The 21,218-nt window shown below is 35.6% G+C and overlaps 1 protein-coding gene across 1 annotated transcript in view; it reads right to left on the bottom strand.

Annotated features, from left to right (window-relative positions):
• The window catches only part of LOC135080945 (transcription factor Sox-5-like), a 344,811-nt gene that overhangs the window by 221,907 nt on the left and 101,686 nt on the right, over positions 1-21,218 (bottom strand). The window contains exon 2 of the mRNA XM_063975666.1: positions 8,271-8,318. The gene's annotated coding sequence lies outside the window, so the exon portion shown is untranslated. The remainder of the gene's footprint in view (positions 1-8,270; positions 8,319-21,218) is intronic.

Genomic DNA, 21,218 nt, shown 5'->3' with positions numbered 1-21,218 from the left:
CTTCTTTGGCTCGTGTAAAACATTTAGTAGAGTATAAGACGTTTTGTAAAAAAATGATTTAAAAAGTAGTATCTCAACAATGTAAAAAAAATCAATTTTCCTTTAATTACTAACTAAAGGTTGATTTTATCGATACAATTTGTTATACAAAATATGAAGCGCACACGTAGAGCTATCATTTAAATAAAAAAGTAATGAAATCGGACAAATGGTTTTCAAGTTATAGTTGATTTTCTGAAATTGACTGCAATTTTTGTTAGCTTCCACTTAGAGATGCCAATCATTGTTTTATAATAGCGTAATAAAATTATGAACCTGCTGTGAAAAGGGAATTGAGTATCCTCAAATTAAATCGATAACTTGGCTGACCCATGGATTAATTAGGAATACATTAAAATCGCGCGCGTAAATGCCTAATTCTGGTCAAAAAGCCAATTCTGTTTTGAAAGTATTTATGGATTTATTGGTTTTTAAACTATTTTAAACCTTGCTGTGACTCATTGTGTACCCTCAAATTTCATAAAAACGCTATTTTTGTATTATTAACAGTTTATGTTAGGAACCCCTAAAATAGCAATTTAAATTTTTTTTAAGGACAGGTAGAGGCCTCAAGATGACAGATATCTCATTAAATTTAATGCTAATCGTAATCTATATGTCAAAACGCAACTTTTGATACCTCTTGCGTAACCGTAGCTCAAAAAAAAAATTTTCCCATACAACGACGGGACACCCTACTGCCTACCCTCCCTGTACTTAGAAGAAACAAGACGCAGAAGGGAAGTCCAATCAAAGCTTAGAGGCCAAGTTACACTGGACTTTCCAGTTAAAATACATATAAAATTTTCAAGAAGCTCTTAAGCTATGTTTCGGTTACCCTTTCTAGTCGATTTTGTAAATTGATATTGGTTTTCGCAGGCGTTTATCTTGGGATGTGTGAATTTTTAATTTGGTTGGACAGAAATGGACAATTTATTGAACTTTTATCGGTATTTGTAAGATTTGCATTTTGGTAGATATCGTTTAAATAAACGTAAATTTAAGAGTGTTTAAGAACCGTAAATAAATTTATTTATTGACACAGAATATTGATTACTAATTGGGAGCTATAACTCCTAATACAAATAAATAAAAATAAGAATAACCTATAGGTTAGGGTTTTAATATTGTGTGGGATTCCTGATTAATCTATAATTACTACACAATATTAATTTCCAAAAGATTTTTTAAGAAGTTCAAAACTCATTTAATTATTTGAAAGTTACATGCCTTAATGACACTAAGCAAATCTTTGAAAAAAAAAAACTATGGACAGTATTTTGTAAGGACAGCACAAAATAAACTAAAGCAAAACTTTTCTCTACTTTTATTATTATTACTGACGGATGTACCTTAATTTTGAGTTTTCGATATTTCGGCACTGTTGCTAGCGCCATGGTCATGATTTTCACTACTTCTCTCCTAATGCTAATAATAGTCTTGACACAAAATAATTCAGGTCACACAAATTAATTTTCATGTATCCTCACTCGTATTTTGTAAAACACAGTTCACTTTCAGCAAATCAAACCATAGATACATCTCTTCAGATAAAGATATCTCCAATCGTTTCTATTTCCCAAACGGGGCGGCCCTATTTTTTACTTTTTAGAGTTCCGCAGGTGAAAACATGGCCGCCATTAAGGTATTGACGCGGGTAGTCCGGCAGTGTGCGGAACCCGCAATAATTCACAAAGAAAGCCTACCGCCAATATAGGAGTAGTGTTCGGTCATAGATTAGTGGGTACAGAAAGAACACTGCGTATACTTTTATACCTAAGATGCCATAATTCGCTATATCGAAAAAAAAACTAATGAAAGTTAGTGTTATCGGGAAGAGTTCAAAGGGTCTTATTACAAAAAGTAAAACGCGCTATGAAAACTGGTTTAAAATGACTTTTGCATACTAAATACCAATTTAAACAAGTGTTCAACGGGTGTTTAACTTTGTGTACTAAGGCTCTGGGCCTCAGTTTATGAATCCAATGTAATGTAATGTTTAACGAATCCAACTGATGAAAAATGACAAACACTTCCAATTCGTATGCTTCTATTAAGAGTGCCAAGAGATCTTTGTATGTAAACAGTTTCAATAAAACATCTCAATGTGAACTCTACTCTTGATGATGTTTCGTTTTGTATTCAAAACAATCCATTTCACTGCTTCCACAACAAACGTATCAATCATGGAAAACGTAATTAACATTCAGTTCTCAGCAGGACCTGAGTCAGCCATAAAATCTAAATCAATTTTAGGCATGAACTCCTCTGACAGCCTGTCTGTTCCGCGTTTACTCTCAGACATCAAAGGCGCCGGCAGTCGGCATAATTCAAGGCAGATACAATAAAGTGATCGGTACTTTATCGACGCTAGGGGATGGATGCTACTTTATACAACATTGCCCATTTATATTTTACAATTTTTATTGGCTGAATGTGGGAGGAAGAGATGTAGTTTCTATAGGACTGGAGTTACGTCGTCTTGCCAGAATTGTAAACACGCGTGAATTTAAAAGAAGACTACTAAAGGTAAGATATTACAACATTAAGAAGATATATTATAAGACAATATTAAGAAGAACTAAGAATAATTTACGTAATAATATCCTATCTCACATTTTTGTCACAAAATGGTACCTACCACTTTAACACACCGCACCACCACACCTACCACAGTGTTTTGTTCGTTTAGTAAGAGATAATAAGCAATCACTATTTGGATCACAAGTTCTGAAGTTGATGAATGTATTTAATATTATTATGTATAAAGTAGGTAGGTATATGAATAAGAATACAATCGGACAGTTTTAAGCTCATACTCGTATTATTCCTCAAATAAATATAATATTAAGTTCTAAGCTAGATTCTCTCTAAAGCATAGATTCAAGTATTACAATTGGTTTAATTTTAATCAAGACCAATCACAGGCTTAAATCTATTCTTAATGATAGATCGCCCGGAGTCCTGCCAGCAGGACTTAAAGTACTTCCGGTAGGACGCAAAATTAAAAGATCACAGTTTCGTAAGTATACATTGTACAAATTTCAAATTTACACGAAAAAATAGAGTGTTTCTCTCTCTTTCACCCAATAGTGCCCAAGATCGAAAAACGCGACTAACCGTTAGTCGGAGCCCGATGGCGCACGAGTATACACGGGGGCAGCGCGTTCGCGCTCACGCGACACATTTTGACGCGCCGGGCGTGGAGTCGGCAACATTTTGGCGATAATATTATAATGAATGTGAAGTATTCCAGCCTAATCAAACATTTATAATTTATTTCTTGTTTTTGTTTTTAATTTATAGTCTATTTGTAAGTGATAGGTGTAATTTCTAATACAAAGTGACGTACCAAAGTAATTAATTTAAAGTTCCTTATTATAGTTCCTATTAGTTAAGTTGAAAGAAGATAAACAAGTTTATAATATATTAAGAAAAGTAAAATACTGGTTAAACAAAATGATTCTACGACATGACTTTTTATTTAATAAACACTAACCAAGTGTTTACTACTTCTGGTGAGGATGAGTTCAAATTTGAAGGTCACCGTACTGCTGGAAGGACCAGCAAGCAAACACGTACAAATTGCGTACTGCGGGCAGGACTTGCGATAATCTTCTGGCAGGACGTTTAGAACAAAAGACCAGTCCTTCCAGAAGAGCTTCCAGCAGGACAAAGCACCGGGCGATCTATCATTAAGTATGAACTATGAAGTATACTTACTAGGTCTTGAATCACATTGACCATTATATTTTAATAGCATTGCGTTGACACTCTTCCCCGTGAAATTATGTGACATACACTTACCACGGTGTGGGAATCAGTAACTATCCATACTCGCAACCGTTAGACGACCAATCGATTATTTACATATCGATTAGCATGACTTCACGTGACTGATTCGATATCGATTTATGTTATTACCATTGCTGTTCTCGAAATACAAAACCTAGATTGTAAAACTGGATGTGCAAATTTATTATCAGCAGGATAACAGCCGGATTGTAAGTGCGTATAAATCACATTCTGTGTGCTTGTATTTCAACGAAATTAAATAAATAGCGTGCATAGAATACTAATAAGGTTTTTATGAATCTGAAGGCTACCTAATTTGAGCATTGTAAACTTTATATTATTGGAGAAACTCGTTTTGCATTCTAATTTGGTTGAATTTATTAATTTATTAAAGATTGTTTATTGTAAGTTACTGACCTTTGTATTTAAAACATATTCAGGGATGTGTCTATGCATTCTATTTTACAGAAACTTTAACAAGTCATAGTTTCGAATTTACTATGAAGATAAAATTTTATAAAAAAAAATAAAACCGACTCCAAAAAACCTACACTAAAACGTAGAAAACTAATTACTAATTACCTACTTATTTATTAGGACGAATTATTAATATTTATGTAGGTATACCATGATTGATACTTCTGGAGTCGGTGCCAAGATTATGAAACATGTAAAGTTTGCCTGCACCGACTCCAAAAGTATCAATCATGGTATACCTACATAAATATTAATAATTCGTCCTAATAAATAAGTAGGTAATTAGTAATTATTTTTCTACGTTTTAGTGTAGGTTTTATGGAGTCGGTTTTTTTTTTTATAAAATTTTACTTATTTCTTTCTTTTTAGTTAACTAATTATTACCCTGATGTTACCACTGAAGGTAGGCAGTACACTGAGACCAAAAAAAATTGGTTCATAATCGGCGGAGATATTGCGTATAAAAAAGTTCATCCCCAATTTTCCACCCTTGGGGGTGAAATATTTTCTTCAAATTCGCATGAAACCACCCTTTTGATAATACCTATTCAACAAAAAAATAATCGTTCAAATTGGTTTATAATCGGCGGAGATATTGCGTATAAAAAAGTTCATCCCCAATTTTCCACCCTTGGGGGTTGTTTTTTTTATTATTAAATTTAAATGGGACCACCCTTGAGGTATTACCTATACGCCGAAAAAAGATTTGTTCAAATCGGTTCATAATTGGCGGAGTTATCGCGTAACAAACATAGAAAAAAAAAAAAAACATACGGGTCGAATTGAGAACCTCCTCCTTTTTTGAAGTCGGTTGAAAACAGACACAAAATATGTATAATTTGAGTTCTAGCTTACATCAAAATATGATTCTTTCTCTGTTCTTTGGGTTAAGACGCCTGGAAAGGGTCATCCAGATCATAACTATTTTGCTTTTCAAGCAATAGGTTGCCAAGCTTCCAATGCCCAAACCAAACTTAGGGCTTAGGACATCAAGTAGCTTTAGCGACCCCTCGCACAGGCAGCCTGGCTGTGGCAGCCAATAGGGTATACGAACACTTTTAGCTGCCTAGTGCGGGCTCTATACGTCATGCTGCCGCAGCCAGCTGCCTTTGTGCGCGGGAGGCCTTAATCCGACACTGCCTAGTTGGATAGTCTCGTTCGCTTTGTCTAAATAATGTCATAATAATGTTTTATCCAAAGTCATCTTACATACGTTTTTACTAGTGTTTGACATTGTTAACTGTGCTAGTGGTATTTTGAAGTGTCTTACTTTTCTTCTCTTACTATCTTTCTAGCTAGAACTATCTAGAATTATTTAGGGTGGATTCGACCAAACGAGAGTAAATATTAATCTCAGAATAAATCGTCAGTTTTGACATAATATTTCCCATACTGAAACTGTCAATGTGTCAGCCAGGAGTTATTCTCGGATATAAGTTTGGTCTGAGGTTTGGTCGAATTGGGCCTTAGGTAAAAACTGCCATCAAGACAAACGAGTGTCACCCCTGACTTTCGCATAATCATTTAAATCTGGAAATGACATCAATAGACAATATAGTGGTAAGGCACGACCGCGATATTCGATCGTCCGACTTTTTCTCACGAAGGTCGGCGGCGCGGGGTCTAGCTGGTCTAGCACGGGTCAACGAACTTTCCGTCTAGCTATGTTTTAGTGTTATTAATAATCATAATTATAGCGCTGATTTTTTGTACAACTCAATTAAGTTTTATTTTGTTGTTATAAAAGTTGCTAATTTATTATTGTGGATTTTTTGCAAAATATTCATCGTACTTTTCTACAGATTTTTATAATTAGTTAAAACAAAGGCGATATCGAAGAATAATCATTTTCATAAAGAGTGTTAAAATTGTGCTTTTCTTTCTCACATTTCAGATATTATCAAAAAATTCAGTGATTTCTATAACATAGGTACTTAACTAAAAAAAAATGTTAGAACAACACAATACGCTGTCTCTTAAGTTACTACGAGCGGGTGTTATGTGACGTCATGCTCAGCAATTTCCATACAAAGTTTAAACGCTTGTATCTTTTTGTTTCCAGTCCGATTTCAATACTTATTTTACAGAAATTCTTGGATTTAACTAAAGTGTTTATTTATGAATAATTTACTAACTTTTAAAGCCGATGCCGTAACTTTGCACATCACTGCAACTATACCCATAATACACCAGCACCCCTAATGCTTCCCCACCCATACTTGCCACAGACCGAAAGCTTTTTCCAAAAGCTGTTAAAAGCTATCCACAAAGCACAGCCAGTATAGTAATTAGTAAATGGCCGAAGATGGTTTCGATAGGTTTCAGATACGCGTTTTATTTTCTTTTACCCTCACTATTGGGGCTTTCAGAGAGCTTTTTGAAGGTTTCAGTCGAAGATCAATCTTTTAAGTCTTTATACCAATGTATTATTTACTTACCTCGCTATATAAATATCATAAAGCTGAAGAGTTTGTTTTTTTGTTTGCTTGAACGCGCCAATATCAGGAACTACCGGTCCACTTTGAAAACGTTTGTATTAGATGGCCAATTTAAGGAGGAAGGCTAAATAACATCACCCTACAGCCAATAGGAGCGGAGCAGTAAAGAAAAAAGTTGCAAAAAACGGAAAATATTATTCAAACTATTTTCACGCGTATTGGTGGTTCCCTAATATATACTTTTCATTAAATCCTCTCATTACGGGTAAATAGGTAGAGATTAATTCAAAATAATAGAATTTCATTTTTGAGAACATGTTATTGACAACTGTAATTAATTATTATGAAAATACTTTACAGTTTTTTGAATGCAATATAACAGCCATACACCAATTTGTAATACAAAATAAGCTTACATTTCGGTCTCTACATAATAAACACAGTGTATTATTATTTTATTCTCGGGATAATAATATCAAAACGATAAAGGTGCTTTGTATTATAATCCCGTCGTAAAAATATTATTATTACGACAATTATGCACAAATTTTACGGCTTTTGTCTGGATTCGAGCAAAATTTTACACTCGCGCATTATTTTTAAAATTTAATCCTCCGTTGACAACAACAGTACTTTTTTGCCGCGAATAAAATGAAGTGTTTACAACATAATTTTAGAAACAATTATCGAGCTGTACCATCGGCTCAACACAATCGTAAATAACTTATTAAGACATAAAGAAAACTATGTTATTACTCCTATGCAGACATTGGCCACTATTCGTTGGTCCTTCGTACCTTTAAATTACCTCTTTCTGACAGCTCTGTGTGATAGGTTGTGTGTTGCTATACGAGAAAAATAAAATTGTACCATTATAAAGTCTAACAAGCAATCAGAATAAGGCAATCGTATAACTTTGTTGTTCTTACTCACCATAAACCGTTCTATAAACTAACGGTATGGGGTAAGACTCGAGACCACTGAATAAATTATATCATCAACTGTTTTTATAGTTCATTAGTGGTAGTAATTGTTAGTTCGACTAAAATTAGTGTTGATTCTAAATTAAAAGTATAGTCGAATTAGTTATTATATTACACAGGCTGTTTAGATGAGGCAAAAACTTAATCAATCTCAAGACATACCGTTTCGAATTGTGTATCATGTATTTTCACGGACAATAGTGTTTTTCGTAGTAAGAGTAGAGAGGAATACTTTTTTCGAAAATTTTCCCGTAAAATAAATCAGTGGCTTCTCATTTAGAATCATGGTTTGAACATACGAGTAGATGTTTGTCAGTCTGTATTTTACATCCTGTATATTGTTGTCGAAGTAAATTATTAATATGTGTCAAATAGCGATAAGCTGTAATTATCTTCGGTTAATATGGTTTTTATGTTAATTAATTACGACATGCGTTATATTCTGACGTTTTCGGATTTTGTATTTCTGCAGATTTCGACATAAATTTTAGAATGTTTACCAACTAAATTATGAATAGATTTACCAAAAAGTACTCACCTCTAACTCATCCCGAGGTCTTCTGAAAACAAGCTGTCTCTGCCGAACCTGTGAAAATAAAAATTAGCATGTTAAACTAAAGTTTGAAATAAACTCTATCACTTAAAATAATGAAAAATGTAGTAGTATAAGTAATTTTCTGTTTTTACTCTAATTATTAACCTCTACCTAATTATTAAGATAAACTTTTAATTTCCTTTAAAATAAAACTAAATAAAGGTGCTCTCACACTGGGCACATTCGAATAAATTGCCCAACCGCGCCGAATTTCGCGCTCTCATATTCACCAATTATTAATACTTATCCAAAAATTGATTATCCATACGACCTATCTACCCCCGAATAACAAACATACAATTACAAGTCGCATCAATAAAAATTGCTTGCGTTTCGAGTGGCCGTGTGAATTCTGATCGGCAGATAAAAGCCGGACGACTCGCGGCGGCAAAAAAACTGAACAAAGGCGCCGACAAAGAGACGAAATTTGCAGATTACTGAAGAATCCGATAAACCAATAACGCGTATAGTGGAGAAGCAGTGCATTGGTTAGTGAGGGAATGATTTAAGAAAGTCCTTAAACTTCATTTTTCTGTAAATTAACTTTTACACATCCCAATATTACGTTAACTCTCCTTCTTCTTGTCATGTCGACAACAAACCTACAGAGTGTTAGGCGACTTTCAGCCCAAAACTCCGCCACAATAGTGGCATTGTCAGTCAGGAGTCTTCATTAAATCTTCCTGCCACTTCTTTGGGACAACTAAGGGGCCCCGTGGTAGGAAGAAGCAGCGCAAGAAACTGAGTCACCTAACCAAGCTATGAAAGCTGTTTTGAGTTTCATTCAATATCTGAGGTCTAGGTCCGACATAGTCTCATCGTCATCATGATTTCCAGATAAGCCAATTTATAGTGGCCTTGCTACCTTCATGAGGTCATTTTTCTACCTTGGAAGTAGGCAGCGCAGAATTGATCGCTGTGGATATCCTTGGGAAAGTCCTTTTTCCAGAAGTGGACATCCTTAGGCATGCACTACGTATAAAATTGTACATCATTTTATGACTGGTCTGATCATCATCATTATAAGATTGACTGATTTAGCCTCAAAACCTTATTAGGAATAACTACCTAAGATCATACTTTATAATAACTAAAGACGAAGATAATGGAACAAAATACACAAACGAAAACTAGTTCCAAAGCTACAATAAAGTAATTTCTTAATTTATGTTTTATTGTACAATAAAAATTCAAGAGGCGTGGTTAGTCCATCCATGAATTTGCAATTTATTGTGTCTATTAAATCATTGTATACCATGAATGGTATATGATAGCATATAAGCAACTTTTTATTTGTTTTTGGGCTATAATTACAAAGGTCAACTATAATTGACTTTTGAAAGAAACAAAGCATAAGGAAAACCTATAGGCAAACCACAGACAGAAACTAGATTTTTATCTTAAATATTTGACAAGAGTTGTTTTTGCATTTGTAAAATAATATTATTTATAACAATCAGTTCCATAGACTTAGCTCAATATAGGGGAGAGTTCGGTATATTGTACCGCCGGGTAATTTGTACCACCCTCATATTTCGTAAAGTATTTATTGAATGTCTGTAATTGCAACACTCAGCGATACACAACTAAAATCAATTAATATCGGCCATGTGGTTTTTGCCGAGACAACAAACACGTGTGTTTTATTTTGAAAAGTATTTTTTCATTGTTTTCAAGTAACTTTTGACAATACATGTTTAGTTTGTAATTTTGTTAAATTTAATCACAGGGTGTTTCTAATATATTATTTAGAAGCGTAAATTAGTGTGGATTACAATTATTTGAAACATTTTTCGGTATTTATAAGCTATATTTTTTACCGATTATTTAAAAGCACTATCACCTAGTCGGCTAAATTGTACCACATCAAGTTGTATGGAACTTTACCAAAGGAATTTGAAATTTTTTTTGTAAATAATATTTTGAAGTTATAATAGCGTAGTTATGTTTGACTAACAATAAATGAAAGCAAAAGACTGGCAAAGTAGATTAGGTACAAGTGTGCGTTACGATAATTGGAATTACAAAACTTGTACTGAAAATCGTGATAACGTGTAAAACAATATCAATTGTCTATGTTATTAACTACTGTTCCTTTTCGTTTCCTAATTTGTTAAGAATGTATCGTATAATATTTTGCCATAGTTTTTTTATAGGCTTGAAATTTATTGAAATCCAATTTAGTAACCCTGTGGTACAAATTATCGAACCGGTTGGCTAAATTGGACCGAAGCTCTGAACTCGTACTTTGTTGATTTGTGCTAAATTTACAACAATCATGTTAATTAATACTTATGAAATAGTAAGTTGAATAAAGGAGCTTTTATTATATACCATGGACATTAGCAAAAACAAAAGAAAACTATGTGTAAAATGGGATTGAAAAAAACTGGTCCAAATTAGCGGACTCTCCCTTACTTACAGGTTTCAGATAAGTACTTCTAGGCCCGATTTGACCAAACTTTTATCCGAGAATAACTCCCGGTATAACTGGCACATTGACAGTTTCAGTATGGGAAATATGTCAAAATGATAAGTTTATTCTGAGATTAATATTTACTCTTGTTTGGTCGAATCCGCTCAAAGTTGACAGTTGACATGATTGTATTCCTAAATGCAACAATTCTTAGTTAAATGTACCATTCTCTATAAAATCTAAGAGCTATTTCTGAATCCATCCACAATCAGAGGCACCCGACATATCCGTCCAATTACTTCAATATTAATAAAATAAAAGCATCGTCCAGTGCAGGCCGGCGTCAGTGCGCGGGACAAAGTGTCAAGATGAAAGGGCCGCCGACGATTGTCCCGCATTGTATCGTCACTCGTTAGTCCGCATTATCGTAGCAAGATTTATTTTAACGATTAACTATAGAGGGTTAAGGGTAAGGCTTACAGCGGGAATGTGGTAGTATCAAAATTTGCTAGTCTGTCTTGTGACAGCAAATCTAGTCACCGAAAAGTAGTCTGAAAGCGCTATAAGTTAGGAAAGAGCAGTAGTAGAGCGAAAGTTAAGGAAATATCTATGTACACTTCTTCCACTAAAACGGTCTTAGTGATCTTTAAAATTTTGTTTCCTCTATTGCCAATTTCCTAATCATCACCCTTAGGTTACTTAGTCTCAAATTCACAAGCAAGACCCTACCTACCAGAGGCAAATAAAGAATGGGCACTGTCAAAAGCCTAGAACGCACATTTAGGCGATTTAGCAGCGCGACAAACGCGCGACAGACGCGCTGCCGAAAATTTCATACTATGTGACAGCTGATGCATCCCTTCACATTATAAAAACGCCGCTGCCGCGCTACAGTCGCGCTACTAACGCCCTAATGTGAAAGCGCTCTTAGGCGACATTAGCAGCGCGACAAACGCGTGACAGACGCGCTGCCGATAATAAATAAATAAATAATAATTTAATAAATTAATATTCTTGGACATTTTTATATTTATTTTATTTTACATACTATATGACAGCTGGTGCAGCAGCAGCTAATGTGAAAGCGGTCTTAAAGCCTAGATGAAAGATACTTTAACAATGCTCCAAATCGTCAATCGCTTTTGTCTTAGACCATCTCTCATTTCAACGATTAACGCTTATAGCTGGAGTCATTAAGCCGCAATCGGTCCGTGTATGCCTTTACGATTTCTGTGTGTCTAGCATTGTTTCAGCACACAATAGGCACAAATAAATTACCGCTAAACAAACCATCAAAGGAGCCGGTTGTTTGTGGTGACAACTTTGGGTGGGTTTCCAAATGGTTTCATTGTGATTGGCGATTACTATTGATAAGTTGAATGCAAAGGGCATTGGGGTTGGGAAGGCTTAGGTAAAGCTAGGAATGGATTTATAGGATTGGTTTGCCAGGGAATTATAAGGCACTAGCTTTCTGCCCGCGGCTTCGCACGCGTGAAATTTCGTTTGTCACAGATTGTCATAAATTATAGTAGTATATGTTATTCTGGATTATGAACAATAATAGGTACTGTAAAGTTTCATCAAAATCCGTTCAGTGGTTTTTGAGCCTATTCATTACAAACATACAAAAATAGGTACAAATCTTTCCTCTTTATAATATTAGTATAGATAAAGGGCGCTTTAATTAGAAGTTAGATTAGTTAATATTAATTTATAACTCAACAATTTTAACAGCTCAAATTAGACAAATGGTTAAGCTTATAAGTTTTAATTTCGCTGCTTTTAATTTTAATTAACAAAATTTAATTTTATGTTACATAACTACGGAATAAAAACTATCCTATTAGGCCAGTAGAATTAGATTTTAAATCGGAAATAATTCCTACAAAAGATTTTATTGCTTTAATGGCTTCATTGGTTGCCCATAAAGACTCTCCTAGGTTTTCGACTTCGACGGAGTTGTGCTTAAGTGGTGGGGGCCCCCGAAAGGGGCGCTTTTTCGGTTTACCGGTTATACCGCGTAAAGGACTTACCCTATCGAAAAGAGGTCTTCCTGACGGTTGAAGGGCATTTAATCCTGCAGTAAATAAGACTAAATTCATATGTTTTGGACAAACCGTTCTCGTGCAAATGTTCGGCAAAGTAGAAAATATGTGTATTTTTAATGACCCTCTCCACGTCCAATAGCTCGTCACCCGTAAGATCCCAAGCCTTGTAAAGGGTCACCTTAACCAGCGTATCCCTGTCAAGGCTCACGAGTTGGATTCGCTTATCCTTGTTCGTCCCAGCCGTTCCTTAACTGCCGTTGCTGCACCTCTCCCTGGCACTCTCCTTAACGACTCTGTGTTACCTAATGTGGCTGTCCCTATTCCTTGTACCCTCCTGTACGATTGCATTGCTTAGCCATATGCCTGGTCTAAGTTTCGACGCCACAAAATCAACTTCGTACGCGTGAAAATAGTTTAAATACTGTTTTCCGTGCTTCCAACATTTTTCTTTACTGCTTCACCTCTATTAGTTGTAGAGTGATTGTATATATCCCATAGCCTTCCTCAATTTATGAGCTATTCAACACAAAAATTATTTTAATCAAACTAGTAATTCTTGAGATTAGCGCGTTCAAACAAACAAACAAAAAACTCTTCAGCGTTTTTATATGAACTTGTTGTTATTGATTTTTGGCGTCGAACCTTAGACCAGGCATACGGCTAGGCAATGTAGTCGTGCAGGAGGATACAAGGAAGAGGGGCAGCCACAGTAGGTAACACAGAGTCGTTCAGGTGAGTGCCAGGAAGAGGTGCAGCAACCGCAGTTAAGGAACGGCTGGGACAAACAAGGATAGGCGCATCAAGCTCGTAAGCCTTGATAGGGTTACACTGGTTGAGGCGCTCTTTTTCAAGACTTGGAAGCCTGCGGGTAACGAGGCATTGGACGTGGAGAGGGTCATTAAAAATACACATATTTTCTACTTTGCCGAACATTTGCACGAGAACGGTTTGTCCAAAACATATGAATTTGGTCTTATTTAATGCAGGATTAAATGCCCTTCAACCGTCAGGAAGACCTCTTTTCGATAGGGTAAGTCCTTTACGCGGTATAACCTGTAAACCGAAAAAGCGCCCCTTTCGGGGGCCCCCACCACTTAAGCACAACTCCGTTGAAGTCGAAAACCTAGGAGAGTCTTTATGAGCAACTAATGGATCTTCGTAGCAAGTAGAAACAAATAAAATTGTACTAGCTTATTTATGAAGATTTGGGCTAGCAATAATGAACTCAAAGAAAAAATGAGACCATCACCAAACGTTTTCAGAAGGCAAGAAAAACTTCAACATCGCAGAAATTCACTTATAACACGCACAAAAGCGGAACGGCGACAATTACGTTATATTAAAACATAATTTAAGCGGTATTAAAACATTATTCTGTATGCAGGGCTGTTATAGAGCCATTGTTGCTTACAAGGAGAGAGGGATAAATTGCTTCATTCAAAATAAGAGGTGCCAAAAAAGTAAGTGACATTATGTTAAACAGTTAGTGATGTGCAGCATACCAAATACCAAAATGATGCGAATTACGAATCAAATGCCATAAAAATGACACAGATTTTGTATATTTATTTAAAGTAACTTTCGCGTCATTTCACTAATAAATGCTCCATTAGAACAAAGATGGATTGAACAGGCCCAATGTAGTGTAAAATTAAATACCTGTAGTGAAAAAATGCTCTATATTCTACAGTTCCTGTAGAAATTATAACACAATAACCCTTTAAACACAATAACTCGAAAGAGATGGATAGAGGATATAGAAAAGATAGCAGGAAGTAAATGGAGAGAGAAAGCTACGGATAGAGAGATTTGGAAGAAGCTGGAGGAGGCCTTTACCCGAGAAGGGGGTTCCAATCAATAACGCTGAAGAGAGTAATGATAGCGAGTAGAAGGAAGGGAAACTAAATTTATACATTAAACACTTAAAAGTAATTACTACACGTTATATTTATAATTTAAATATTAAACCCTAGCATGTAAAAACAATTTATTGTAGATTGGAAATAAAAACGGCTTTATTATTATCTCCTTTATTAATCTTTCTTTCTTATTTTTAATTTTTTCTTTTTACAATGTAATTATCAAAAAATAAAAATACATTATAAAAACAAAAATCTTAAAAATAGTTAACCCGCTGGCAGCGGAGCAGGGCCCAAGCTACCGGTGGTCAGGGTCACAGGCTGAGGAACCTCCGGACAATGCGTGCCGTGCTGAGGATCACCGCCTTTTGAATCTGACCCTTGAGCCAACCATCTAGCGAGAGCTTCTTTAGATGTTGGTCGAAGCTCTTCGCTATTAGCCCGTTTGCCGAGACAACTATCGGGACAATGATCGTCGAGTCAACATCCCACATGGCGGTCACCTCGTGGGCCAAGTCAAGGTATTTGCTTTGTTTTTCCTTCTCGGCCTTCACGAGGTTTTCGTCATGCGGGATGGTGATGTCAACGAGCACTGCCCGACGTTGGGATCGGTCAACCACCACAATATCAGGTTTATTACAGACAATAGCATTATTATTATTCCTTTATTCATCTTACTTTCTTATTTTTAATTTTTTCTTTTTACAATGTAATTATTATCAAAAAATAAAAATACATTATAAAAACAAAAATCTTAAAAATAGTTAACCCGCTGGCAGCGGAGCAGGGCCCAGGCTACCGGTGGTCAGGGTCACAGGCTGAGGAACCTCCGGACAATGCGTGCCGTGCTTATTATTATTATTATTATAACCCTTTAAACTTCGATATTAGTCCATAGGGACTGTTTTTGCAGGATCTTGTTTAGAAGTAGCTATACGTGTTTTGATATTAACGTTCACAAGAATATCACGTTTGCAGTGTCCTGCAAAAAAAACGATCCATTCGAATGTGTAATTCGAATTTCAAACACAATATTACTACAAACACTATGATTATTCACTCACATATTTTTGTGGCTTTTCCCATCACTAAACGCAAGTATGTGGGTTGCAGTGCATTGTAAAATTTTATTATTTACGCGAATTACGTGTAATGGGCGAGGCTTCCTTAATTATCTCAGAGTTTGTTTTCGGTGGCTTTTTAAATCTTGCAAAATGTTTATCGCCATTTAATGCTGTGTTTAATAGTGTTTTCCATTATAATAATGGTTTTGTAACCAAGTTAATAAAGACATAATATTCTGCAAGCGTAGTTACTTTGCCTTAACACCAGCCACAGTTGTTCACTATTTTTGTTATAATTAATAATGTTAATGGACAGTAAAGACAATTAAATAACTTTATATTATAGTAAAAATAAAGAAACAAGAACAAGTATTAGATTTCAATCGGCAGACAGTGTGGTTGCGGCGCTTCTTCTCCGCACTTGCCAAATGTTGGTCTTGAAGCGTTGTTATGGTAAAAAGATTATGAGACATGTTGAGACAAAATTTTTGACGATTAGTAAGTACTATTACTACTATTTAAATAGTCTTTACACATATAGAAATGTTGACTTTGACTTTGAATTCAATAATCACACTTAACGATGAATAAATAAAACAAATAATACGCAAAAAAGTCCGTTAATCATTTCAATCAGACAATACCATAAAGCACAGAGAAAGTCTATGCATTATTGATTAAAGCTGTAAATTTAATCTAAAAGATTCCCACAGTCCTTGTGACTTATTATAGTGATGTGACCCGAATAATCCTCTTACCATTTTAGTAACATATCAATTTGAACAACGCTATACATTGTTAGAGGAGACCAGGGACAGACGTAACAGAGATGAGTTTGTGGGTGAGTTGTCACAAAGCCGATTTCTCTTCGCATATGACAGTTAGCGAGATGACAATATCACGCGAATGACGTTCAATGCTGGACAAAGGCCAAGGAATTCCACCACGACCGGTCTTGCGCCACCCGCATCCAGGCACCACGACCTTTGCCTGATCGTAGGTCCACCTAGTGGGGGGACCGGAAGACGTAGGTGTGGGCAGGACCCCCACTAGGTGGACCGACTATCTGATGAAGGTCGCGCGAGGTTCCTGGAAACAGTATTAGGTTTAGAGAAATTGACTTTGTTACAAACCACCTCTGTTACAACTCTCCTCGGTTTCCCCTACAGTTTTGGCCAAGTGTAATTGATACGTGCTATATGGGCTTGAATTTATTACATTGTTTTAAGGTGGTTGGATCCATTAATAAAATAACATGCAAATTAAAACGAGGAATGTTCTAGCAAATATTTATGTGAGAGCTATGTTCTGTTGTTGTTAAGAATAATGATCGTGTATCTGTCAACGTTTGGAAATTAATGATAGAGGTTATCATTACTTTGGCGAAATGTTTATAATGGCAGTAATGTTTTATAGAGTGGCTTTGTTTCTTTATTAGAATTTATCTAAATAATCTGCATTTTCTTAAGTTATTTTAATTTTAACTTAATCGTCACTTTTCACTATATTTATATTGAGATCTTTTATCCAGTAAGAAATACATTGGGTATGTGAGTTTTAAGCCACCGGGTAAGGGGGTATGGAATTGGAAAAAATATAGATTCCAGCGACATGCCATTTTAAAATAACATAAGTTGTTAAAACCTTACTCGTACTATTATCTCCCGTTTCATCAAATAATTGATTACCATTACCAATGAGAATATCGATACGGTTACGAACATCCCTAGAAGCTTACAGATAGATAACCTTTAATTAAAAATAAACCAAACCTCAATCGGGTCCCACTGAGGCCCTACCAAGTCTCTAAAGAGGTTTATTGTGCAATTGGTTTTTCTCCCACGGTTCATAATCTTAATTTTTCCGTTAGAAGTGTTAATAAAATAATTAATGTTATAATGGTGTATAATTTTGTGTGCGATTAGTTTTATTGGCATGTTTTGCTTCTTAGTAAGAATTTACTTCAAAATATTATTAAAGTCTAGACAACATTATCAATAGTATACAATACTTTATGACTAAAGGAAGGCATTGTTTCAGGTAACAAGTAATATGAAACATTAATACTTTACATTTGGTACAGGAACGCGCTTAATTCAAGCAGCTTCCAACCGGTCTATCTGGAAATTATTGAAGGATATGCATTATTGGACGTCCTATGCCTAAAATGGTGGTGATGAAGACTTACTTTCAAATGGTATTTGCGTTGGCAAATCAAGACAAACACTCCAGTATCTTCAAATCAAGTAGCGAGGCACATAACTCGCAGAGAAGATTGCCGTTGGGGCACAAAGTTCTCGAGTGGCGACCACGGGCTGGAAGACGTAGCATGGGCAGGCCTCCTATTAGGTGGACCGACGATCCGGTAAAGGTCACGGGAAGAACCTGGATGCGGGCAGCGCAGGAACGTTCATTAAGGAAAACCTTTCGGGAGGCCTTTGTCCAGCTGTGAACTTCATTTGGCTGAAACGACGACTCCAGTATCTTACGTAGTTTGTTAATACTTAGGTTCTATTTTGCCCCAAAAACTATAGACGGCTGCACCTCGATAAATCACATCTACCTCAATCACAACACGATGTGTCTGCAGACCGTACAAAACAAAACAACAGCGCCAAATCGAGTGCGAATCAGTTTTTCCGTGGAGGGAAACTTTCAAAAATCTATTTCCTGTCTGGACGCAGCCCGGCTGGGGACAACATCCGGTTATTCTGGAAGGCCATTATTTTACAAATGGAAGGGCCGGGTGTTGATTGTTTTTTGACAGTAGCTGTCGGGACTTTTGTGATTGTTTATTTTTTTAGTTCTTCGATATTCCCGATTATTTGTATGATAATATTGATAATTCAAAATTAACTTAAAATTAGTGATAAAATATACTTTAGTTAAATTTTGGAAAAAAAAACAAGTAAATATCGACCTTAAACATACTGACTGACTGTCATTAATATTACAGGGCATTTAATTGTACGAGTGAGATAAAAATTAAAATATTAAGGTTACAATAACATACAAATTGTAGCAAGTGATCGCTTCTTTGTGTTTCTTCCTTTCGCTTACAAGGATAAATTTTTAAATAAACAAAAGAATACAGGCTTTTTCAATTCAAAATAAAATTGTCATTTGATTAGCTTGAGTTTAAAATAATCATACGAATTGGACTACAATATTAAACGTCCTGCTGCGTTTTCTAATATTTCTACTCATAACAAATACCTAAATAAAAATGTTATTATGTCTCCCATCTAAGCAAATATAATTCAATAATTCCCTCCCAAATATTCAATTTCGCTGTTATAACGAGTGCTTAAAAACCGATTGTATCTATTAACATATTTAATTTGAGTAAGCAATAATTGTGAGATCAACAAATAATAACTTAAGTTCGTGTTTGAGGGTATCTCACATTTCTGACATTTACGTTTTACCCACAATATGGGCCGGGCCACCCGTCGACACGGTGGATGTGAGAAAGTCGACAAATTATCAAATTGATTCTTGTTTTTGTTGCTAGACAAGGTGTAGGTTTGGGAGAACTTACGGACGAAGCACGCATCAACCCGGAAACGGATCGTAACCGTATCAACTCAATATGCTTTGTATGAAACTTCGTGCAACAAATACTACAATGCACACAAATGTCTTATCCGTACCGTAACGTAAACGCCTCGCAGCGAATGGCGATACGGTGTCGATCCCTTTCCGAGTTTGCTACCTTTAAACGACAGTTAACATGATTGTTAAAATTGCATTGAGATTAGATTCATCAATTGCAGTTTACTGCTGGACTTAAGGAAGACAAGCAATCAATTTCTTTACATCTAGGTAGGTACTGCCAGTTTCTTGGGGTCGTTAGTCCATCGAGCAATATATTGGCACTGTAGACGACAGTCAAACTAGAAAAATACGTTACCTTACAATAACTTTCTTGAACAAATATGAAAGAAACGACATGAATGTTCAATATTGGCCAATATTAAAATGGCGACCTTGTCCAACGACATTGAAGGCATAACAGTAGAAACAAGATTTCCTAAGTTTTGGGGAATCTCACACAAAACTAGTTCTTTCTCAAAAATATACCTCAACACAGAGCGTGAAACTAGAAAATAGCTATCCATAATGAGACCGACTTCCACACGAAACTAAAATAAAAGAAATGAATAATCAATGTACCCCGTAGGGGGTCAATAATTAAATAATTTCCAACGTACACAAACGCATGTTTACCATACAAATTGTTCTAACTAATAGTTATGGGTGTATGAAGAATGGCGGCCAACTCCATATGAAATTTGATATGGAAATTAAGTAGAAAACAAGTTATAAATGGATTACTATGGAATATTTCGAGTGTTGAACGGAATTGTCTACAGGAATTATTAATTTCATGATATTTATTGGTAGCAAAACAAGATTGTGTTGGTAATTTGGTTTGGAATGGAGTATTTTTCAAATTGACAAGTAATTACATTGTGGTGTAAGAGTTATGGATGTTTATAGAAATAACGACGGTGTTGTGAGTGAATTTGTTGGAAACTAATTTTTACTGATTAGTTCTTTCTACCGTTAGTTACACAACTTTGAGAATGTATAAAATTGTTTTATGAGTAGAATGAGTCTGAGTGATCCAACCATTTATTTAATTTTGTTGGTATTGATTATAATCGACAGAAATAGGCTACCATTAATTTCTCAGGTTAGTGAAAGGTTAAATTTTTAAGAAAAGTAGAGTACTTTAGAATAATTTAGACAACTTAGAGAATTCCTGAAATCATGCGGGCTAAGGGTAGTAACTAATAACGCACTGCATTGAAGAAAATAATAAATAATAATAATAAGCTCTTCCCGCGACCTTCACCAAATCGTCGGTCCACCTAGTCGGGTGCCTGTCCACGCTATGTCTTCCGGCCCGTGGTCGCCACTCCAGAACTTTTCTGCCTCAACGGCCATCATCATATCATCTACAAGCAATTTCCGTGCTTTTAAGCGATTTTGTAAAAAATATTATTGGCAGGTACTTGCTAATTGCTCATAAGATAGGCCCCCTTAATTGATATTTATTTTCCGTGGTGCATAATCTTTTCTTAAAGGTTTTAAACATTTGTTTGTCACCTGTCATATTTGCAATGGAGGGAAGTCGAACCTTAAAATTTCGAACTCCTCCTATGTTCTTCTGATTAATTTCGTTGCGGGTTCAATGACAGTTTAACTTTCCCCCGGGACAAACTTGACCTTCATTGGTTGGGTTTTTGTGGCGGTCAAGCTGTAGATCCTGGCTACACAGGAGTTGCAGTGGTGGGAACGAGAGGTGGGAATAGTCCCATTATCATCTACAAGTCTAGAGTCGTCGTAGACTCATATCTAAATGAGTGAAAACATTGTAGTCGTAAGAATGTATGTGAGTTTTTGGAGTGACATTCTCAGACACAGTGTAATCTCTCATCTTCTGGCAATAAAGCTCAATATTAAGATTATGCATATTTTTATTCAGCAACTTACAG

Source organism: Ostrinia nubilalis, chromosome 19 (genome assembly GCF_963855985.1).
Source record: "Ostrinia nubilalis chromosome 19, ilOstNubi1.1, whole genome shotgun sequence".
Lineage (NCBI taxonomy): Eukaryota > Metazoa > Arthropoda > Insecta > Lepidoptera > Crambidae > Ostrinia > Ostrinia nubilalis.
This window is presented reverse-complemented; position numbering and strand designations above follow the sequence as displayed.